Source organism: Mobula hypostoma, chromosome 9 (assembly GCF_963921235.1).
Source record: "Mobula hypostoma chromosome 9, sMobHyp1.1, whole genome shotgun sequence".
Lineage (NCBI taxonomy): Eukaryota > Metazoa > Chordata > Chondrichthyes > Myliobatiformes > Myliobatidae > Mobula > Mobula hypostoma.
Window position 1 is genome coordinate 123,846,763 of NC_086105.1, and position 20,672 is coordinate 123,867,434.

Sequence of the window (20,672 nt, forward strand, 5' to 3'; positions counted from 1 at the left end):
TCATGTCCTCTGGTATTAGACATTACAATCCTGGGCAAGAGATAGTGCCTGTCTACTCTACCCATGTCTCCGTAAACCTCTATCAGATCTCCCCTCAGGCTTTGCCACTCCGGAGAAAACAACCCAACTTTGTCCAACCTCTTGTTATAGCACATGCCCTCTAATCATAGCATCCTGGTAAACCTCTTCTCCACTCGCCAAACTTTGCATATGACTTCTTAATCACCCTATCAACTTTTGTTACCAATTTCGGGGAGCTATGAACTTTTATCCCAAGATCCCTCTGCTCATCAACACTGTTAAGGGACTTGCTTTTTGATACCTTAATGTTCCCTCCACTTTCAGCATTCTGAAGGGATAATTCCCTCCCTGTTGCTCTGGTTCACGCTTCCATCTTCTTCAATATTGACTGCCCTTCCCACAGCATCACCTGTGCAATGGGCAAAGTGCTTAACTCATCTCCTGCACCCTAGATACTCTGCCCTGATGAACCATTCTGTGTAAAGAAACAGTTTGCTTATACTGCCTTTAATTTTGTGCTCATTATTTGGTCTCTTCCACTGGGCTTCACAGTGGTGTAGAATTATTATGATGCTATTCCAGCTCGGAGTTTAATTTTGGTGCTGTTCTGTAAGAATTCTCTGTACATCCTCCTCGCAGAATACGTGGGTTTCCTCCGGGTTCTCTGGTTTCCTCCCACAGTCCAAAGACGTAGCAGGTGGGTTAATTGATCATTGTAAATTGTCTCATAATTAGGTTAGGGTTAATCGGGTTTGTCGGGGGTTGCTGGGGCAATGTGGCCCGAGGGGCTGAAGGGCCGACTCTTCACTGTATCACTAAGTAAATAGGAGAATACGTGGGAATCTATATGCAGACCTCTGTTCAGTCCACAAGGACGGTCCTGAGCCTTCCATTGCCCGTCACTTCCATCTCCTATCCAGTTGCTACTCTGATCCCCCTGTCTTTTGTCCTAGAATATCGCAAAGAAGCTCAGCAAAGAACAGTGTTGCATCTTCCGCCTAGTGTATTGCAGCCTTCCAAGCTTAGCATTGACTTCAACAATTTTAGATTTTCAGCCACTCCAAACTTTGTATTTCACTTTTCCAACACTGAGGACTTTCATTCTGATGGCGGTACCTGTAATTATTTATCTTCTGCTGTCTACACCTCATTTTTCTCCTTGATCTTCTTTCATTCTTTGGTTTTCTACTGCGCTCCACCCTCTCATAGGTCCTTCCTTCTAATCGCTCTGATGGTCTTCCTTTCTTGGCACTTTAAAACAAGATTTATTTTCCATATAGTCTGGAATTTATTTATTTATTTATTGAGATACAGCGCAGAGTAGCCCCTTCTGGCCCTCCGAGCCATGCTGTCCAACAATTCCCCAATTTAATCCTAGCCTAATCACAGGACAATTTACAATGACCAATTAACCTATCAACAGGTATGTCTTTGGACTGTGGGAGGAAACTGAAGCACCTGGAGGAATGTTAACCCTGTCGCTTTCTTCACAAATGCTAAGTGTTTCAGCCTTTCCTGGTCTATTTCAAATTCCAACGTGTTACTGATGAATTTGTTGAGGGAAATAAACTTATTGTAAACAGAGTTAGATGGCCATTTGGATGAAAAGACTGAAATGAACAGTGTTCAAAATGGAGCATCAAGATTTGTTTCATTTACTGAAATTAAGAAATTGTATCTGAATTGTGTATTGATTTCAGGCACAATAAAGCCTTTTTAATTGCATGATGCAATACATCCTTGTTAACGTAAGTGAGCGGGTCCTGGATGGGACTTGATTGTGGGTACACTGCATTGCAGTGTTTATCCTTTCTGAGCATGCAGTACAGTAGATCACAGCATGGTGGTGCTGTTGTAGCATGGTTTAAACCAGAGTTGAAGAACTTTCTCCAGAAGCTTTCTTGACTTTGGTGTTCTAAGGTGTTTGCATAGCCAAAAGAGTATAACAACTGCACGGATGTAAGAAGCAGAGCCACAAGTTGTTTCCAGCAAATTCCCACAAAAAACAACATGTTAATGACCAAACAACAGGAATGCTGCAGATGCTGGAAATTCAAGAACTCTTCCTTCAGTTAGTCCTGACGAAGGGTCTCGGCCTGAAACGTCGGCTGCGCCTCTTCCTAGAGATGCTGCCTGGCCTGCTGCGTTCACCAGCAACTTTGATGTGTGTTGTATGTTAATGACCATCTGCTTTAATTTATTGAGAGCTGACAATTATCTAAGACATTTCATTCACACGAGATGCTGCATTCTCCTTGTTGGTTTCACTGTTCTAAAATATATTATTTTATATTCATATGTGCAGAAAAGGATACTGGATTATCTTAATCTAACTGCACAAGAATCAAAAGAGAACCTATAAAGAATGACTCATTGATTAAATTTAAAACTGCTGCTCTCAAACACAACTCCTTTCACTTTATCTCTGCCGAAAGATTTCTAAATGAATTTTCTTCTGGACTACCACATGAATATTCTTTTAACTTTTTTCCTATGAATATTTCTGATACAAAAAGCTTGTTGAATGTCCTTCATTCTTTGTAGAAATATTCCCTGGGTGGTAACAGTCACCGTCACCACAACTCCCAGTGCCTGTTTTGGTTATGACCATTAGTTGAGTACCTTCATTCTGTCCACCACAAAAGACAGGCTTTCCCAGTGGCCACCTATTTGAATTCCATTCCCTTTACCCATTCCAACATGTTGGTCCATGGCCTCCTCTCCTGCCACAAAGGGACCACACTCAGGTTGAAGGAGCAACACCACATATTCGATGGCATGAGCATCGACTTCTCTAACTTGGGGTAATTTCTTCCCTTCCGTCTTCTCTCTTTTTCTTTTCCCTATCCTGGTTTCCCTCTTCTCCTCGCTTCCCTCTGGTGCTCCTCCTCTTTCCCTTTCTCCCACGGTCCACTCTCCTCTCTTAACTTCTTCTTCTGCCCTTTACTTCTTCCAGCTCCTCACTTAATCGTCCTTCCCCCATCTGCCCACCGTTCCCCTCATCTGTCACCTGCCAGCTGCTGCAGCTTCTCCTCTCCCTAGCCTCTTGCCCCTTCTTTTGCAGTCTTGATGAAAGGTCTCAGCCCAAAGTGTTGGCTGTTTATTCCTCTCTGTAGATGCTGACTGACTTGCAGAGTCACTGCAGCAGTTCTGTGTTTGTAACTACCAGTAGTGATCTTTGTGACTGTCTCCACACCACAACCTCGAACGCTTTCCTGTCATCAAAATGTTTATTGCAGGAGATTCACCCCGTGTTGGGGATGGTAGTGAATGAGAAGATGTCCTGTGGTGAGCTGTTGCTGGATGTGAATGTAAATTTTTTAAAAACTTCTTCATGTTTCAGTTACAAGATGCAGTAATTGCTGGCAAAGCCCCCACTTATCTCCCATCCCTAAAATTCTTAGAGAAGATGACACTATCTTGGTGGTCCACAATATCACTGGATGAGGGATATCAGAATTTAAGTGCAGCGATGATACAGTTCAAAGGCAGGACGGTGTGCAATTTGGAGGGCAACCTGCAGGTGGCGGTGTTTCCATGCACTTACTGTTTCTGTCCTGGGAGGTTTAGGAGTTGCTGCTGGTGTAATCTTGATGGGGTAATTACAGTGCATTTTGTATCTGGTATATTGAAGACATTGTGTGCCTCTAGTGAAAGCAATCAACATTTCAGTTGATTACTCACAGGTTGGGTACTAAGGTTAGTGAGGGTTACTTTGTGTAGGATTATTGATAGATTATTCCATAGCAATGGATTATTTATTTTCAGAATCAGAATCAGGTTTATTATCACCGGCATGTGATGTGAAATTTGTTAATTTAGTAGCAGCAGTTCAATGCAATACATACACAACACGCTGGAGGAACTCAGCAGGTCGGGTAGCATCAGTGGAAACGATCAGTCAGGATGAAGGGTTCTGGTCCGAAACGTTGACTGATCGTTTCCACGGATGCTGCCCGACATGCTGAGTTCATCCAGCGTGTTGTGAGTGTTGCTTTGATCCCAGCATCTTCAGAGTATTTTGTGTTTACAATGCAATACATAATCTAGCAGAGAAAAAAAGTAATAATAATAAATAAAATTAAATAATAACAATAATAATAATAAATAAACAAGCAAATCAATTACATATATTGAATAGGTTAAAAAAAGTGCGAAAACAGAAATATTGTATATTTAAAAAAAGTGAGGTAGTGTCCAAAGTTTCAATGCCCATTTAGGAATCGGATGGCAGAGGGGAAGAAGTTGTTTCTAAATCACTGAGTTTGTGCTTTCAGGCTTCTGTATCTCCTACCTGATGGTAACAGTGAGAAAAGGGCATGCCTTGGGTGCTGGAGGTCCTTAATAATGGACGCTGCCTTTCTGAGACACCAAAGAAGAAAGAGTTAACATGTGTTCTTAACTCTGTCTCCATGAAATCAGATGCAGATGTCTCCTACTCTTGATGTCTCCTCCATTACTTATCCAACTTAGGATGTTATAAAAAATACTTAACCCTTGCCCACTTTATATTTCCATTTAGGTTGGTCTGAGAGGTTAAAATGTTGGCAGTGGGGTCTAGGTGGTTGAGAGTGTTCTCAATGTGCTCAAGCCACCATTCTGTCCATGTAAACAATGATACCCACCTTAGAAATAGGAAGGCCCATGCCCCAAAAGGGTGGGAAATGAGCTGAGGTGATAAAATCATGTTTTGATGAAACCATTCACACAGAGTTGTGTTTGCACATATGTGCATGCTGTACATGCAAACAATGGAAGTGTTAGCATCAGGAGCACTTGGGCACCTTAGAGATGCCTTGACTTGCATTTCCACCAAAATATATCTCCTGCTCTTGAAAATGAACCTCTGATGTCTCCACCATTACCTATCCAACCAAGGGCCACTTCCCCAGTTCAAAAACGTGCTGGGAGGATTCAACAGGTCAGGCAGCATCAGTGGGAAGACAAACAGTTTCATTTCAGGCCCGTGACCTTACATCAGAAGTGGTAATGAGAGGAAATAAATTAATTTCAAGTTTCAGAGAGAGTGAGGACAAAAGGAATATCTCTGAGAGGATGAGAGCAGGGCAGATGTGGGTAAACACTACAGATTAAGTCACTGGTTGATAGGTTAATGAGATAAAATGAACATGAAGAGAGGAACATAAAAACAGTAAGGCAAGAGCAGTCAACAAGAGTGAACACAAATAAAAGAATGTAAGACGTTTCCCTCTCCAAACATAGTCTCACCTTGTCAAAGGTTGTTTAATCTAAACCTTCCCCACACATCCTGCCACTTACAACTACAACAGAAACACAGACAGATGGCTCTTGACCTGGAACATTAAATGTTTTTCTCTCTTTACAGATATTGTTTGGAATGCTGAGTTGTTCTAGCAGTTGCTTTTCTTACTATTTCAGACTTTGAGTATCTGCTGTTCTAAAGATAATTTCCATTTCCCAACATGTTTGTTATATCGCCCCTTTCCCATTATATTTGGCTTCAGGTAGAACCATTCCAATGAGACTCAGGAGTTGTATTTCCAAGGATCCAGATGGATTAGTACACACTTGATCCCTGACTCTTATTATGTGAAATCGAGGCTGCGGCTTTGAAGATTTCAATATTCCCTACCTACCTAACAGAAACTGGGTGAGCAGCCAGTCAACACTATTGAGTGGGTTTCCCTGTAGTTGTCCCATTCTCTTTGATGGTTCACAGCAATCACCCATAGTAACATTATGCCTTGCCATTTTTCCTGTTAAAACATATATCTGTTCTTGAAAAATAAATTTATTACACAGAACCTGTTTTCTCCAGATGTTGCTCAATTAGAAGTAAAATGCTGCAAGTCCTGGAAATCTGAAATAGAAAAATACTAAAAGTGTTCAAAAATTCAGGCAGGAAAAAATGAATTAATGTTTTAGTTCAATGATCTGTAACATGTGGCATGTTCAAAATTGGGTAAGAATTCTATCACATAACTAATTGATCTTCATGTTGCTGTAATAATATTTAGTGTGTTACTGGTCAGAGAGTCTTCTTATCTCTGTGAAGAAAGCCATGGTTAGAAGAATGTGCTTCTGACACTTTAAGCTTTATTATTTGATTAAGTACCCTGATTATTAGTTTGAATACACCACCATCTCAGAGGGAGAGATACTGAAACCTCATCTGCTGAATAAACATAATTTTATGTTTCATTTCAAAGCTTCATAGTTTACAAAATAATTAACATGTTATTTTTACTTTGGTTTTGTGATATTCTAATGACATTTCAATAATCTAATCTTATTTGCATGTCTTAATCTAGATTAAGAAAATTAATCTAGATTAAACCCTAGTGTAATGCAGTAGCTTCATTGGTTTTTGGAGCAAAGGAAATGACCAAAGGTGTACACAGTTTTATTGATCGTCATATAAAATGAGCTTCTCAATTGTCAACAAGCACTGGAAAATCTGTAGATGCTGGAAATCCTAAGCAACATGCACAAAATGCTGGAGGAACTCAGCAGGTCAGGTAGTGTCCATGGAAAAGAGTAAACAGTCAACGTTTTGGGCCGAGACCCTTCATCAGGACTGGAAAGATAGAGGACAAGTCAGAATAAGAAGCTGGGAGAGGGGAGGAAGAAGTACAAGGTGGTAGGTGATAGGTGAAACTGGGAAAGATGGAAGGGTGAAGTAAAGAGCTGGAAGTTAATTGGTGTTAAATATCGGAGGGCGTCAGCAATCACAGACGGGGAACAGTGAGAGAGATATATCACTGAACTCCCATCCAAGGAAAGATTTAAACTTCTGCAGGGTAGTCTCAAACTTGATACTATGAACATCCATTTCTCAAGCAGTAGCCTCGAGGCTGATAGCACAAATATTGATTTCTCAAATTATCAGTCCATGGCCTCCTCTGAGGTTGGAGGAGCAACACCTTGTATCCTGTCTGGGTAGCCTCCAACGAGATAGCACAAACACTGATTTCTCAAACCTGGTAATTGATCCCCCTTCACCATTCCCCATTCCTGTTTCCCTCTCTCACTTTATTTCCTTACCTGCCCATCATCTCCCTATGGTGCTCCACTCCTTTCCCTTTCTTCCATGATCTTCTGTCCTCTCTTATCAGATTCCCCACTCTCCAGCCCGTTATCTCTTACACCAATCAACTTCCCAGCTCTTTACTTCACCCTCTCTCCCTCTCCCAGTTTTACCTATTATCTACCACCTTGTACTCCCCCCCACCTTCTTACTCTGACTTACCATGGCTGTGTCGCCACCCACAGCTCCAATCTGCTAATTAAATTTGCTGATGATACAACACTGATTTGCCTAATCTCAAATAATAATGAGGCAGCCTACAAAGATGACATGGTCCGGTCCGTGAAGAACTCATTCCGGTTCACAGACTGGTCCATCAATTCTTATTCCAGCTTTTCCGGTTTTCCCTTGTTCTGCTGGTGCCTTAATTGAGGCACGTGATTCTCATTTTGGGCTGGCTACATAAACAGCTCCTGGGTTCAGCTTGAGATGCTGGACTGTTCCCCTCCCTTCCTTTTCCTTCGGAAGCCTTGCCTGAAGCCTTCGCCTGAAGCCTCACCTGCTACCTTTGCCTGAAGCCTCGCCTGCTACGTTTGCCTGTGTCCTCGCATGTAACGCTGTCAGGTTCAACCACCAGGGCAAGTCCGGGGCCTTGCTGTGTCAGGATAAGGAACAGTCTGTTGTTGTTTGGAATTGTCTCTTTGTGTCCTTGCCTTCACTAGGTAGGTCCGGCCGTTTGCCGCTACCTTGAGTTGAGAACTATCTCTTTGTGTCCTCACCTTCGCTGGGTAGGTCCAACCATTTGCCGCTACCTTGAGTTGGGAACTGTCTCTGTGTCCACGCCTTCGCTAGGTACGTCTGGCTGTTTGCCACTACCTTGAGTTGGGAACTGTCTCTGTGTCCACGCCTTCGCTAGGTAGGTCCAGCTGTTTGCCTCTATCTTGAGTTGGAACTGTCTTTGTGTCCATGCCTTTGCTAGGTAGATCCGGCCATTTGCCGCTACCTTGAGTGGAGATCTATCTCTCAGTGTTCTGTGTATGAGTCCCGGCCCTATATCCTGCTCCGCAGGAGGGGTCCCAGCTCTGTGTTCCATGTTCCTGTTCTCTCAAGACCAAGGCTCTGCATTCCTGTCTCCCTCGACCAAGGCTCTGCATTCCTGTCTCCCTCGACCAAGTCAAGGCTTCGTGTTCTCATCCTGTCCATGTGCCTCACCCAGCCCAGGAGTACCTTGCCCAGCCTGGTGCTGGGGTTCCCTCCTCCTTTCCAGGAGTCTCACGTCCAGTCCTGTTGCCACTCCTCGTCCTGTAGCCATGTCTTGTCCTCGCCTAGTTCTGAAGTCCGAGCCCGAGTCAAGACCCAGGTTCTGGGTCCCTGTCCAGTCTCTGGCTCAGAGTCCTTGTCCGGGTTCCAAGTTCCTAATTTCTCATCCCGGTCCCACTTTCCTAGTCTAGTCCTAGCCCAGGCCCTGTATGCTAGCCTCGTCCAGGGCCTGTGTCATGTCCAGCGTAATTTCTTCCCCACTTCCTTTGTTTTTTTGACACACCTAGTCCTGTTCCTAGTACTTCAGTGTCTGTGTCTTGCATTTGGGTCCACCACCAACGCCCCCCTTACGACAAGAGAAGAAATCATCACCTTGACACAGTGATGTCAAGAAAACAATCTCTCCCTCATTGTCACAAAAACAAAGGAGCTGCTTGTGGACTACAGGAGGAATGGAGACAGGCTAACCCCCATTGACATCAATGGATCTGGGGTTGAGAGGGTGAGCAGCTTTAAATTCCTCGGCATAAACATCACCGAGGATTTCATGTGGTCTGTACATACTGGCTGTATGGTGAAAAAGGCACAACAGCTCCTCTTTCACCTCAGACGGTTGAAGAAGTTTGGTACGAGCCCCCAGATCCTAAGAACTTTCTACAGGGGCACAATTGAGAGCATCCTGACTGGCTGCATCACTGCCTGGTATGGGAACTGTACTTGCCTCAATCGCAGGACCCTGCAGAGAGTGGTGCGGACTGCCCAGTGCATTTGTAGACGTGAACTTCCCACTATTCAGGACAGTTACAAACACAGGTGTGTAAAAAAGACCCGAAGGATCATTTGGGACCCAAGTCACCCCAACCATAAACTGCTCCAGCTGCTACCATAGGAAATGGTATCGCAGCATAAAAGTCAAGACCAACAGGCTCTGGGACAGATTCTTCCACCAGGCCATCAGATTGATTAACTCATGCTGATATAACTGTATTTCTATGTTATATTGTTGTACATACTATTTATTATAAATTACTATAAATTGCACCTTGCACATTTAGATGGAGACATAAAGTAATGATTTTTGCTCTTCATGTATGTAAGGGGGTTTCGTCTTTTACTGCGTAGGCTAATTAAAATGGCTTCTTTGTTATGTTATACTTGGGAATGCTTCTTTGTTATGTTAAACGCTGAGAAAGTTTTGCGCTAGCAGCTTGTTTTGGGTTAGGGGGTGATGAGAGGATGTTACAAACCAATTGGGATAGTTGTTATGATTTTGGTGTATCTGGAAGATTTGCATGCGTGGGGTTTTGGAGGCAGAAGGTGGGAGAGAGAGACAGAGGATGGACCAGGTGCTGTGATGTCTGCTAACGGGGTTGGACCCCGAGGAGGGCATTCGGCGAGGAGAGAAGACGAAGACGGAGACGGACTCATGTGGAGCGTCTGATTGACCACCGTTGTTGGTCCCAGGCGGCCGGTCGAGGTGGTCCGAGGGGTTGCAGGGTGAAGAAGAAGGGTCCTGAGCTCCAACTGTTTGTGCACAAAGAGATTGAACTTTGATAAGTGTGGCGCCTTTTATTTTCCTTTTATATTTTATTCTCTATTAATTATATAGTTCCAGTAATATCTATAAACTGTAATTCATTTAATTGTACCTGGTGTATTGTCTGTTATTTGGACGGGGGGGGGTGGGGTACATCACACAGCATCCACACAAACTGATTACCCAGTTTGGCGGGGCGGAGGGCTGTTTCCCTAGGCAACAGCGAGCCGAGCGACCCTGAGGTTGGCCAGGGGGGCGATATTGTGTGGGCTTTTGTCCGGGATTGGGTCTACTGGTATGCTGTGTGGGTGCCCTGTTTAAATCTGTAATGGGTGTCTCTGTGGGTTAATTGCTGGTTATTGCTGTATGCGTGGTGGGTGCAGTCTTTGTTTGAGTTCAGGCTGGCGTTGATGAGTTGGAGGTGGCACTCGGGGCTGTCCATGCTGTTGGGAAACAGTGGTCTCATTTGGAGGTAGCGTGTGCGAATAAATGCTCTAGCTCTAGCAGGCTTCATCTGGCGTTTGGCATAGTGTCCACCCCAAGAGGGGCGGAGGCGTGCGAGACGTGGGCGGAGCGGATCTCTCAGTTGTTAGATGAGTGGCAGTGCTCGGTTGAGGGAGAGCGACAGGGATTGGTTGAAAGTTTGAGTAGGCGGGCTGGTGACAGTGTTAGAGTTGTCAGGTTCACTTACACCGTAGTGACAGCTGTCAGTTATTTGAAAGCGGGGGGAATGTTTTCAGTGTGTCTTCTCTGGCTAGGAGGGTGGCTAAATTGCTTGCAAGGCCAGGGGGATCATTTCAGGGGATCAGCCCCTCCTTCAGTTGTTCAGCTGATCAGAGAGGTGTCGGGAAACTTAGTGGAGGCCCAGTGGGGTAACGGCTTGGGGTCTCTGGGGAACCACATTCCCAGCAATGTACCAATGAACTTCCGCAAAGAAAAGACCCTATTCCTGAAGGCTTAGAGGGACCACGCCCCAGGGTGTCGTTACGGATAGAAGGAAGCGATGCTAAAGCCATCCTCGACCCCGGGGCGCAGGTCAAGTTGTTGTACAGTTCGTTTTACAACCGGTGTCTGAAGAATTTATCCTTGACAACCGCAAGGGCACCGGAGACTTTGGGTACTAGTGACAGTAGTTATCCAGAAGACGATGATTGGTTAATGACCCTGGAGTTCATGGGGGCATTGTCTGGGCACCCAGCGTGTCGAGTTGCTTCTGAGGACGTGTGTAGCAGCCTTAAGCCAGTACCGAATTTAAGCGCGACCCAGCAGTGGTACGGCCTGGGGAGAGTAGCTGAGGGTGAGACCCTCTTAGTAGATGCTCCAAACTACCATGTTGACCGCTGAAGACACCTCAGTGAGAGAGAGGTCACGGCAACTGGACCCTTGCGCTGTGGAAGATGGAGGCAGCGTGTGTGTGGATTATGCGACATGGTTTAATGTGCTGCATCTGAGGGGTGGATGTTGCCAGATCCCGAGGAGTGCGGCTGTTGAGCCAAAGACGGCCGTTATTAGTTCCCTAGGATTCTTCCGATCCAAAAAGATGCCCAAGGGCATATCCAGAGCCCCTGCATCCTTCCCGCGGGGCATGAGGAAGAGCATGGGGGAAGTGAAGGTGTGTGGAGTTTTGGCGTATGTGGATGACCATCTAGAGCTTGGATTCGCCTGGGGGGACTATGAGGCGAGGTGAGTGGCTGAGCCCGGGCGACAGAAGCGAAGTGTCAAATGTGGAGGAGTTTTTGGCCGGAGGAGTTTGGTGCAATGTGAGAAAAATGACCCGACATACCAGTTGAACTTCCTGGTGTTGGAACAGACGGTGGTGGACCTGGGGATGGAAACCCAGGTCGTCAATCTGAATGAGACACAGGGGAGGGAGGGGATTTGCACCGCTGAACTGAGTGCTCAGAAATGCCAGCCGGAGACCGAGTGCCGCACTTGTGGGACGACCATTGCAGACTTGGAATTCACGCTCGTCAACGTGGAGAAGGAGGAACGGAATTCCGGGCTGACACTGCGGTCATGTACTGATGAATTAATCCAGTGCGAAGAAACAATGACTCACTTTCGAAGGGATCAGCAGAAACTCGAGACGTCGATTCAGAAAAGATTGGAAGACTTACAAGTTGGGGAAGATCAAGGCAGTGTTCTGACTAAGGCCAACAGAAAACCGAGAGCCCAGGGAGGGGAGTTTGACTACACTCCCGAGGAGGTGAAGAAATGGAGGACAGATCTCGGAAAAGGGAGGCGGACGCTTGAAAGGAACCTAAAGATGACTATCGAGAGTTTAAATGAAGGGGAAAAACTGAAAGTTGACCTGGAAGATGTCACCAGGAAGGAAAAACCGGAGGCTGAACATTCTTTAACTGCTGCTTTTCAGGTCAGGATGGAAGAAGCTGGTGGGGTAACTGCGTCCCAGATTGAGATGGCCAGGAACCGTGAGTCAGAACTACTGAGGCTGTGGCGAGAGTTGAAGGAGTCCCCGAAGAAGTTGACGTCTCGGCTGCAGGAGGCTGAAGGGGTAACCCCGGCTAAATGTTTCATTTTGGAGAAACTTAAACAACAGCTACCGATCGAGGGAATGAGGAAGGATATGGATTCGAAGGATAATGTGCTGCACACGTGGTACATGCTGCCTTTCGTTAACTTCCCCATGATTGAGGAAGAAACCTTTGGCCCTTCTCCCACTGAGTCAGGTGTAGTGGGGACGTCTATCTGTGGGCAGTCTGAGTTACGGCAGGATCAGGCAGGAAAAGAAGCGGGGCCCCGGACACAGGACAGGGGGCTCCGAGCTGTAATGGAGGCCTGATTGAGAGAGGAGTTGGCAAGCAGGCCCGAGGTATCCCTAGTAGTGTCTGAGCCTTTTGGGTTTAGGTGAGGGGGTACGGAGGTCTCAGAGGGTTAAGAAGCTCCCAGATAGGTTGGCCTATGTGGCGCCCATGGGATGGGCATAAGGTCCATTGTTTGGGGAGCACTGTCACTGTGTGTATCTGTGTATGTGTGTGTTGTGTGTCTGCAGGACTGGTTGGCGAGTTATTTAGAAGTCATGAGGACATGACTTTATTTGGTGGGGGGGAGAGTGTAAGGGGGTTTCGCCTTTTACTGCGTAGGCTAATTAAAATGGCTTCTTCGTTATGTTAAACGCTGAGAAAGTTTTGCGCTAGCAGCTTATTTTGGGTTAGGAGGTGATAAGAAGATGATACAAATCAATTGGGATAGTTGTTATGTTTTTGGTGTATCTGTAAGATATTGTATGCGCAGGGATTTGGAGGCAGAAGGTGGGAGAGAGAGACAGAGGATGGACCAGGTGCTGTGATGTCCGCTAATGGGGTCAGACCCCGAGGAGGGCATTCGGCAAGGAGAGAAGACGGAGACGGAGACGGACTCCTGTGTATCGTCTGGTAGACCACCGTTGTTGGTCCCAGGCGGCCGGTCGTGGTGGTCCAAGGGGTCACAGGGTGAAGAAGAAGGATCCTGAGCTCCAACTATTTGTGCACGAAGAGATTGAACTTTGATAAGTGTGGCGCCTTTTATTTTCCTTTTATATTTTATTCTCTATTAATTATATAGTTCCAGTAATTTCTATAAACTGTAATTCATTTAATCGTACCTGGTGTATTGTCTGTTATTTGGGTGGGGTGGGGTACATCACACAGCATCCACACAAACTGATTACCCAGTTTGTCGGGGCGGAGGGCTGTTTCCCTAAACGACAGCCAGCTGAGCAACCCTGAGGTTGGCCGGGGGCCTATATGTATATGAAGGATTTATATGAAGTAATAAAGTCAATTCAATCCCTTCTACTTTTCCAGTCCTGATGAAGGGTCTTGGCCTGAAACGTCAACTGTTTACTTTTTTGCATAGGTGCTGCCTGGCCTGCTGAGTTTGTGTGTGTTGTTTCTCAATTGTCAAGTATTTAAAAAATCTGCATCTTTTTGCATCTGCATCCAAACCTTCTGTTATGAATGACGCACACTCTAGTACTGGAGGAATGTTTTATGATAAACAAGACTGATGTTCAGATTTCCATGCATGGCGCTAAGACACTGCAGCTTAAGTTCAGAAAATGGTGGCAGCTAATAAAAGAAAAAACTCTACTTAACAAGAAAATGTTCTTTCAGTAATGTACGATGACGGAATCAATGCACAAGTAAGTTGACAAAAGCAGGAAAAATAAACAACTTTGATAAGCAGCTTTCTGATATGTGATCATCTCAGGGAATCTCCTCCTGCACTTTCAGCACCTGAGCCTTTTAAACATATGGACATTTGAAATCAGCGCCAGGCGAAGGCAGACCAAATTAGTACAGTAAATTTGATTGCAGAAGCTGTGAAAATTGCGGGCAAAGTTTAGCCTGGCTAAGTGGCCATGGAACAAGGGTAATTGACACCTCATTAACTTTTCTGACCACTAATTGAACTCGACTTCAGGCTACATGAGAAAACTGGAAATAGCGAAAGAATAAAGAACACAGACTTGATATAAGTCTGCTTGCCATGCTGAGAAGTAACCAAGAATTGGATAATTATGCTAATACATTCTCTGCATCTGATGCTGCAAATTTATTGTTCGCAGTTAAAGCAAAGGGGAACCATAACTCTGAACAATAACAGAGCAATGTATATTGGTAGATATCAGCGTGGACAGAACACAGTCTGTCAGCGGAGTCAAAGAGATGTACAGCATAGAATCACACATTTCACCTCACTGTGTCTGCTCCCTCCTTCCGGCACCCACTTTGACACTGGAGGTGGCAGGATAGGGTCTGCTATTACAGTGCCGGCGACCCAGGCTTATTTCCTGCTGATGTTTGTAAGGAGTTTGAACATTCTCCCTGTGAACACATAGATTTCCTCCGGGCGCTCCAGTTCTCTCCCACGTTCCGAAGGTGCACGGGTTAGAAGGTCAGTTGGTCACATGGGTGTAATCAGCTGGCGTGGGGTTGTTTTGCCGGTAGGACCTGTTATTCTGCAGTATCTCAGCCAGTCTGGTGTAACGGAGTGCCAGCCCACTCTCTGTGACTACTCTCATCACTGCCGGCTGTTCACCTTTCAGTGCGGTAGGGAGCGAGCCCATTTGGAACTAACAAGGAAAAGATGTTCGGGCGAACTATTTGTGGGTGGTTCTGACTTTGAAAGCAACTGCTGATGAACTTCTGGCATATCTCCAGGCTTCTTCCTGGACCACTTGAAAAGATAGACCTATTCTGTAGAACAAATTTTTACTGCTTGCGAAGCGAACTGCTGTCTGTCACTGTATGGATAATTCTCCCTGTAACTCAGCCCATCCTGTGCAACCTTGTTCCTGATACCCTCAGTCCTGTGCCTCTCTGTCCTTTTACCTCCAGTATACCCCCTCCTTTCCGTCCCCAGTTCCTCTCCCTTTCCTCCTCTTCCTCCTGTTTTCTACCAATCACCTCTCTCCCTCCATTCCTTTAAACTTATTTCAAACACTGTTACGTGCCTTCTGAAAGGAGAAGTCACATAACTTAGAAAATAAAAAATTAAGTGCGCAAGAGGGATAAGAGACTATCAGTGATAAAGAACTCAGAGCTGTAATGAAGGATAAGAAGCTTATAAAACAGCAAGACGAGTACTTGTATTTCTTTCTACTCAGATAGAATTGAATTCCAGAGCACTTAACACTTTGTGAAATAGTCCTTGGTGAGATGAGGTCTGCAGCACTCTTCGCAATGCTGGGAAAGGGCGGCACCGTAACGTAGCGGTTAACATAATGCTTTACAGCACCCGCAACCTGGGTTCATTTCCAGCCGTTATTTGTAAGGAGCTTGTATGTTCTCCCTGTGACAGTGTAGGTTTCTTCCGGGCGCTCCAGTTTTCCTCTCACATACATTTCAGAAGACACATGGGTCTGCTATTTTGGCACCAGAAGCACGCCAGCACATTTGGGGTGCCCCCCAGCACGTCTTCGGACAATGCTGGTCATTGACTCAAATGATGCATTTCAGTGTATGGTTTGAGGTGCATATGACACACAGGATATAGCTGATCTTGATCTTGATCTCAATTCTAGTGGCCATATTACAAAATAGATTAAAAGACAATGGTAAGGGTTTCAAGGACACTACTGGAAATATACGGTTGTCCATATGAAATGACAAGCAAGCTGGATCTCTTTACTCTAAATACATAAGAATCTTTAAAACTATGTAATGCTTTTGATGAGGTCATATATATAAAAATATACATAAAACTCTGGTTACACTTGGAGTTTTGGAGTGTTCAGCTTTGGTCACCTCATTATGGGAAGGATGTGAAAGCCTTAGGGAAGGTGCAGAGAAAATTTACCAGAACGCTGTCTGGATTAGAGAGCATATCTTATGAGGAAAGGTTGCATGAGCTAGGGCTATAGAAGTAAATTCTGTAGTTGTGTTTAATGTGTTATAATAGTCTTTGAAGTTGGAATTCTGTCTTATGTGATGGATGTCAATAACTTTTGGAAGGATACTGTAAATAGAAATGGATTTATTATTGTCACACGCACTGGATAGTGGGAAACTTCTGTTTGCGTGCCAACGGGTAGGCAGTAAGGTACAAAGGCAATGACATGATCAACTGGAAGATCATGTCACACAGGGATGAACTGTTGTATACGCTTATTGCGTTTGGTAGGAAAGATTTTCTGTAATGATCCTTGTGACTGTGGAACTGAATGAGTCTGTTTGAAAAGGTGCTGCGCTGCTTATTCAGTAGGTTATGGAGAGGATGTGCCAGATTGTCCAAAGTGGATAACAGTTTGTTTAGTGACCTTCTGTCCACCACTAACTCAAAAGAGTCCAGGTTGTAGCTAGGGACAGATCCAGCTTTTAAATTATAAATTTCCATTATAAATTTAAATTTGAGCATTATAAATTTGTAGAAGCCTGTAAAACTCATTGCTTTCCTGGTTAAAACAAAAGCATGGAGATGTAAAAGTGACAGAACAAACTTTATCTCAGGACCTGGGGGTCTGACTGAATTCCAGTTAGGTTGAATGTAGAACACCATAAGGGAGCATCATGACACTATATAAAAGACCCTTGAGTACGATAAGTTGTATAGTGCCATTCTATGGATTCAATCACCTGAAGAATGATCCCAGAAGCTGCAACAATTTCAGGCTGGTCCATTAAAAGGTTTAATCAAATTACTTTTTTGCAAAAGTTCTAGACTGACTACCACCAAATAGCCATTCACCTCTGGTCAGTCACTTGTTATCACCATGAAAGTGTAATTTTTTGCTGATGCATCTATGGTAAGGAAGCCAGCAACAGATTAAAATTGAAATATTATTATATTAATATCAAATCATATACATTCTCAGAAATTGAATATAACAGGAGAACATAAAATGACCTTACCTCTTAATTCCTTTTACTATTTAGCTTGAATTTTCTTTTTTTCTTTAATAAATTAAGATATACAAAAACTGCATAAATAATTTGAAAGAGGTTGCTGGGATATTAAAGTTGCTGGTGAACGCAGCAGGCCAGGCAGCATCTCTAGGAAGAGGTACAGTCGACGTTTCAGGCCGAGACCCTTCGTCAGGACGAAGGGTCTCGGCTTGAAATGTTGACTGTGAATCGTGACGAAGGGTCTCGGCCTGAAACATCGACTGTACCTCTTCCTAGAGATGCTGCCTGGCCTGCTGCGTTCACCAGCAACTTTGATGTGTGTTGCTTGAATTTCCAGGATCTGCAGAATTCCTGTTGTTTGCTGGGATATTAGTTAACAATACCACCACATAGCTTCCCTAATGTTCTGTATTCTTGACCAGAACAGCTCAGGCATTATGCATGCAGTTAACAATCTGCCCACTTGCAATGAGGACTTGCTTGACAAAATAGTTGCTAAGTTTTCACAACAGGTTCATTGAACAGTCTGTTCACAGCTTTAGTGCAAACATTAGCGACGTAGAATGGCAGTCACAATAGACGGACCGCTGTGATGGAGCATTATAATGCACAGATTGGACTTGGAATGTGCGCTTAGCAACTACAGAAAGTGAAGTAGGTCACTGCAGGTAGTCATTTAAATATGTAGCTGAATAAAATTAATTTTCAGAAACACAGGGGCAAAAATTTAAATTCAGTGAAACTAGTGGTGACAGATTGAGCCTCAATGGTGCACTTGCTGAACCGTACATAATGGAAGAGAAGATGAAGTGTGTTTGTGATCAGGCAAAATGGATTTTCTCTCACCCATCTTGTGTTTCTTTTGAAGCTGAATTTCACCCCACTGTGTTGGAAGTGTGGTAGCACATGGCTCTGTTGTTGGCATGTGTTCAATTTGACTAAATACTTACCATCAAACATTAAGTTATCTGTGTGATGATAATTTCAATTCTGCTTATAGGATTTACAGATTCAGAAATTTTGATTTTAAAAAGGGGTCTGCATTGTTTGACATTATATAGTATCTATCAAGTTTGTTTAAATGCAATGGAGGGAACATGGTCAGAGAATAATGACTTATTTTCTTGGATGTATGTGCTTGGATTTTTAATTGAAATATCTGCAGTGGGATTTGAACTACTAAAAACTGCTTATAAAAGTTGAAAGCATGAATGTGACCAGCATGAATGTGAGAAGCAAGGAAGTCATGACACAGCATACCACTTCAGCAATTATATTGTTAAAATATACATCATGAATTAATGTTTATACCTATGTTAATTGTTTGATAAAGTGGATTACTTTAAAAGCTCTTGTGCAGTCAAACACTGCTAACGAGTGCCAAGTGACCGAGATACTGTGACGTAGAGAGTCCGAACAAGGCAATCAGAAGATTGAGAGGAGATCTTATAGAAACATATAAAATTATGAAAGGGATAGATAAGATAGAGGCAGGAAAGTTGCTTCCACTGGTAGGTGAGACTAGAACTAGGGGACATAGCCTCAAGATTCGGGGGAGTAGATTTATGATGGAGATGAGGAGGAACTGCTTTTCCCAGAGAGTAGAGAATGTGTGGAATTCTCTGCCCAATGAAGCAGTGGAGGCTACCTTAGTAAATATATTTAAGACAAGGTTGGATAGGTTTTTGCATAGTAGGGGAATTAAGGGTTATGGGGAAAAGGCAGGTAGGTGAGTCCATGGTCAGATTAGCCATGATCTTATTGAATGGCAGAACAGGTTCGATAGGCCTGATTTCTTACGTTCTTCTGTTCTTATGATGGAAACTTAACGCTTTCATGTGGCTCTTTTTCATATATAAGTATCTTGCTCACCCCCCAAAATAAATGTGCTTGCGCTGACGACATTACACATCATGTTCAAACATATGTTTTCAAAGAGAATTCCTTTAGCAAGTATAATACTGCCAAAGCTCATTCACCATACCTGAATATTAAACATATCCTTTTTCAATTTTAACACCAGCTGCAAGTCTGCTAAAACGAATCTATATAAAACCTGCTAGTGCAAACTATAAATTGATGTCAACAAATCAGATGAGGAGAATTTAACAGACTGATGAGTTACTTTGTGGTTTGCGGAGCTGTGTTTTGTCGCGGAAGAAAATGTTTCTGCAGAGCAGAATTAGGTAGCTTTACAGTCAAGGTTCTGGGAGAAGATATGTTTCCAGGCTGTTGTGTGAAAGATGAGAATGTGCTTGTGAATAACCAGGTTCACCCCCATCCCTGAGCAATGTAAATTAGATGCAAGGCTTTTAAAGACTGGAACAATGCCACTTGTTCATTTGCCCTCACAAAAGCTAAATACGGAGAGAGAATTGAAATATATTGGGACTGCACCATGCTAGGATTGAACTGTTTAGAGTGTGTTAAAGTTTCATTAGGTTTAGTCGATTTTTCACTAAACTAAAATAAACAAATATCCTTATATGTTAATATTGCTATGACAAGGAGTAGATTTACTTTCAATTTAATTACCACTAATAATGGCCAGATGCAGTTCCAATGTTGGCAGAGAAATTTACATTTCAAAAAAGACACAGCAGATGCTCAGATCTTGGGGATGTGGCATGGTTGCAAATGTGTGTCCTTTTTAAAAAGACTTTTGGAATGCAGAGAAATCCATTCCAAGGTATGCCCGACTTCTGATGGAGCCTCTCTTCAAAAATCATCAGTGCCTGTCCTGACAATGATGGAGCTAACTTAAAGCAGTGGTAAACTTTAAAAGAAAGTTGCTTATGTAAAGCTTTAAATGCAGCATACGTAAAGTTGCAACACTGTACTTCTGCAATAAGGTATGAATATCAATGAGAAGTCCTGGCAGGTGCTTAAATTGGATGCTGATGAGGTACATTTAATAAATATTTTTCAACGAATTTTAATAGAAAAATGATCATGGTAATAAATGTGATTTTAATTCTGTGGCAGGCGATATATTTTGTAGCAATTTGTACGTCTTGACAAATGGAAAGGGGCTGCTGTGTAATTATCTTTGTTTATCCATGTCAGGTTTTGCAGGAGAAAATAATTCCAGCTAATTAGACAACAACATTGCATTTGTCTTCCATCAGGCATAATAATATCCCAGTTGTAAACAGGGAAATGACTATACTGCCATTTGTTGGCTCTTCTCCAAACCAAAATAGCATATAGCAACTGATAATTAGACTACCAATATATGAAGAATTTATTAAAGCAAATATAATTGTGAAGTATGAATGTACTTGTGTTTGTGAGAAAGGTAAACATTTTCGTATTTTTCCTCGCATTTATTTCACCAAAATTAGCTGATTATTTAAGTTTTTAAGTGTTCATGTGATGGTGGACTCCTGGTTAATCTTTGGCCAATGAGTCAGAACCACAATCAGGTTTAATAGCACTGGCATATGTCCTGAAATTTGTTAACTTTATGAGAGTAGTACAATGAAATACGTAATAA

General features: G+C 43.5%; 1 long non-coding RNA gene across 2 annotated transcripts in view; it reads right to left on the reverse strand.

Moving 5' to 3' along the window:
- Positions 1–20,672, reverse strand: part of LOC134351380 (uncharacterized) — a 196,044-nt gene that overhangs the window by 26,354 nt on the left and 149,018 nt on the right. Inside the window, exon 1 of one of the 2 annotated variants that reach the window (XR_010019140.1) lies at positions 17,183–17,306. The exons of the other annotated variant lie outside the window; for it this stretch is intronic. This is a non-coding gene — a long non-coding RNA (uncharacterized LOC134351380). Of the gene's footprint in view, positions 1–17,182; positions 17,307–20,672 lie in introns of those variants that run through there. 2 annotated transcript variants of the gene reach the window in all.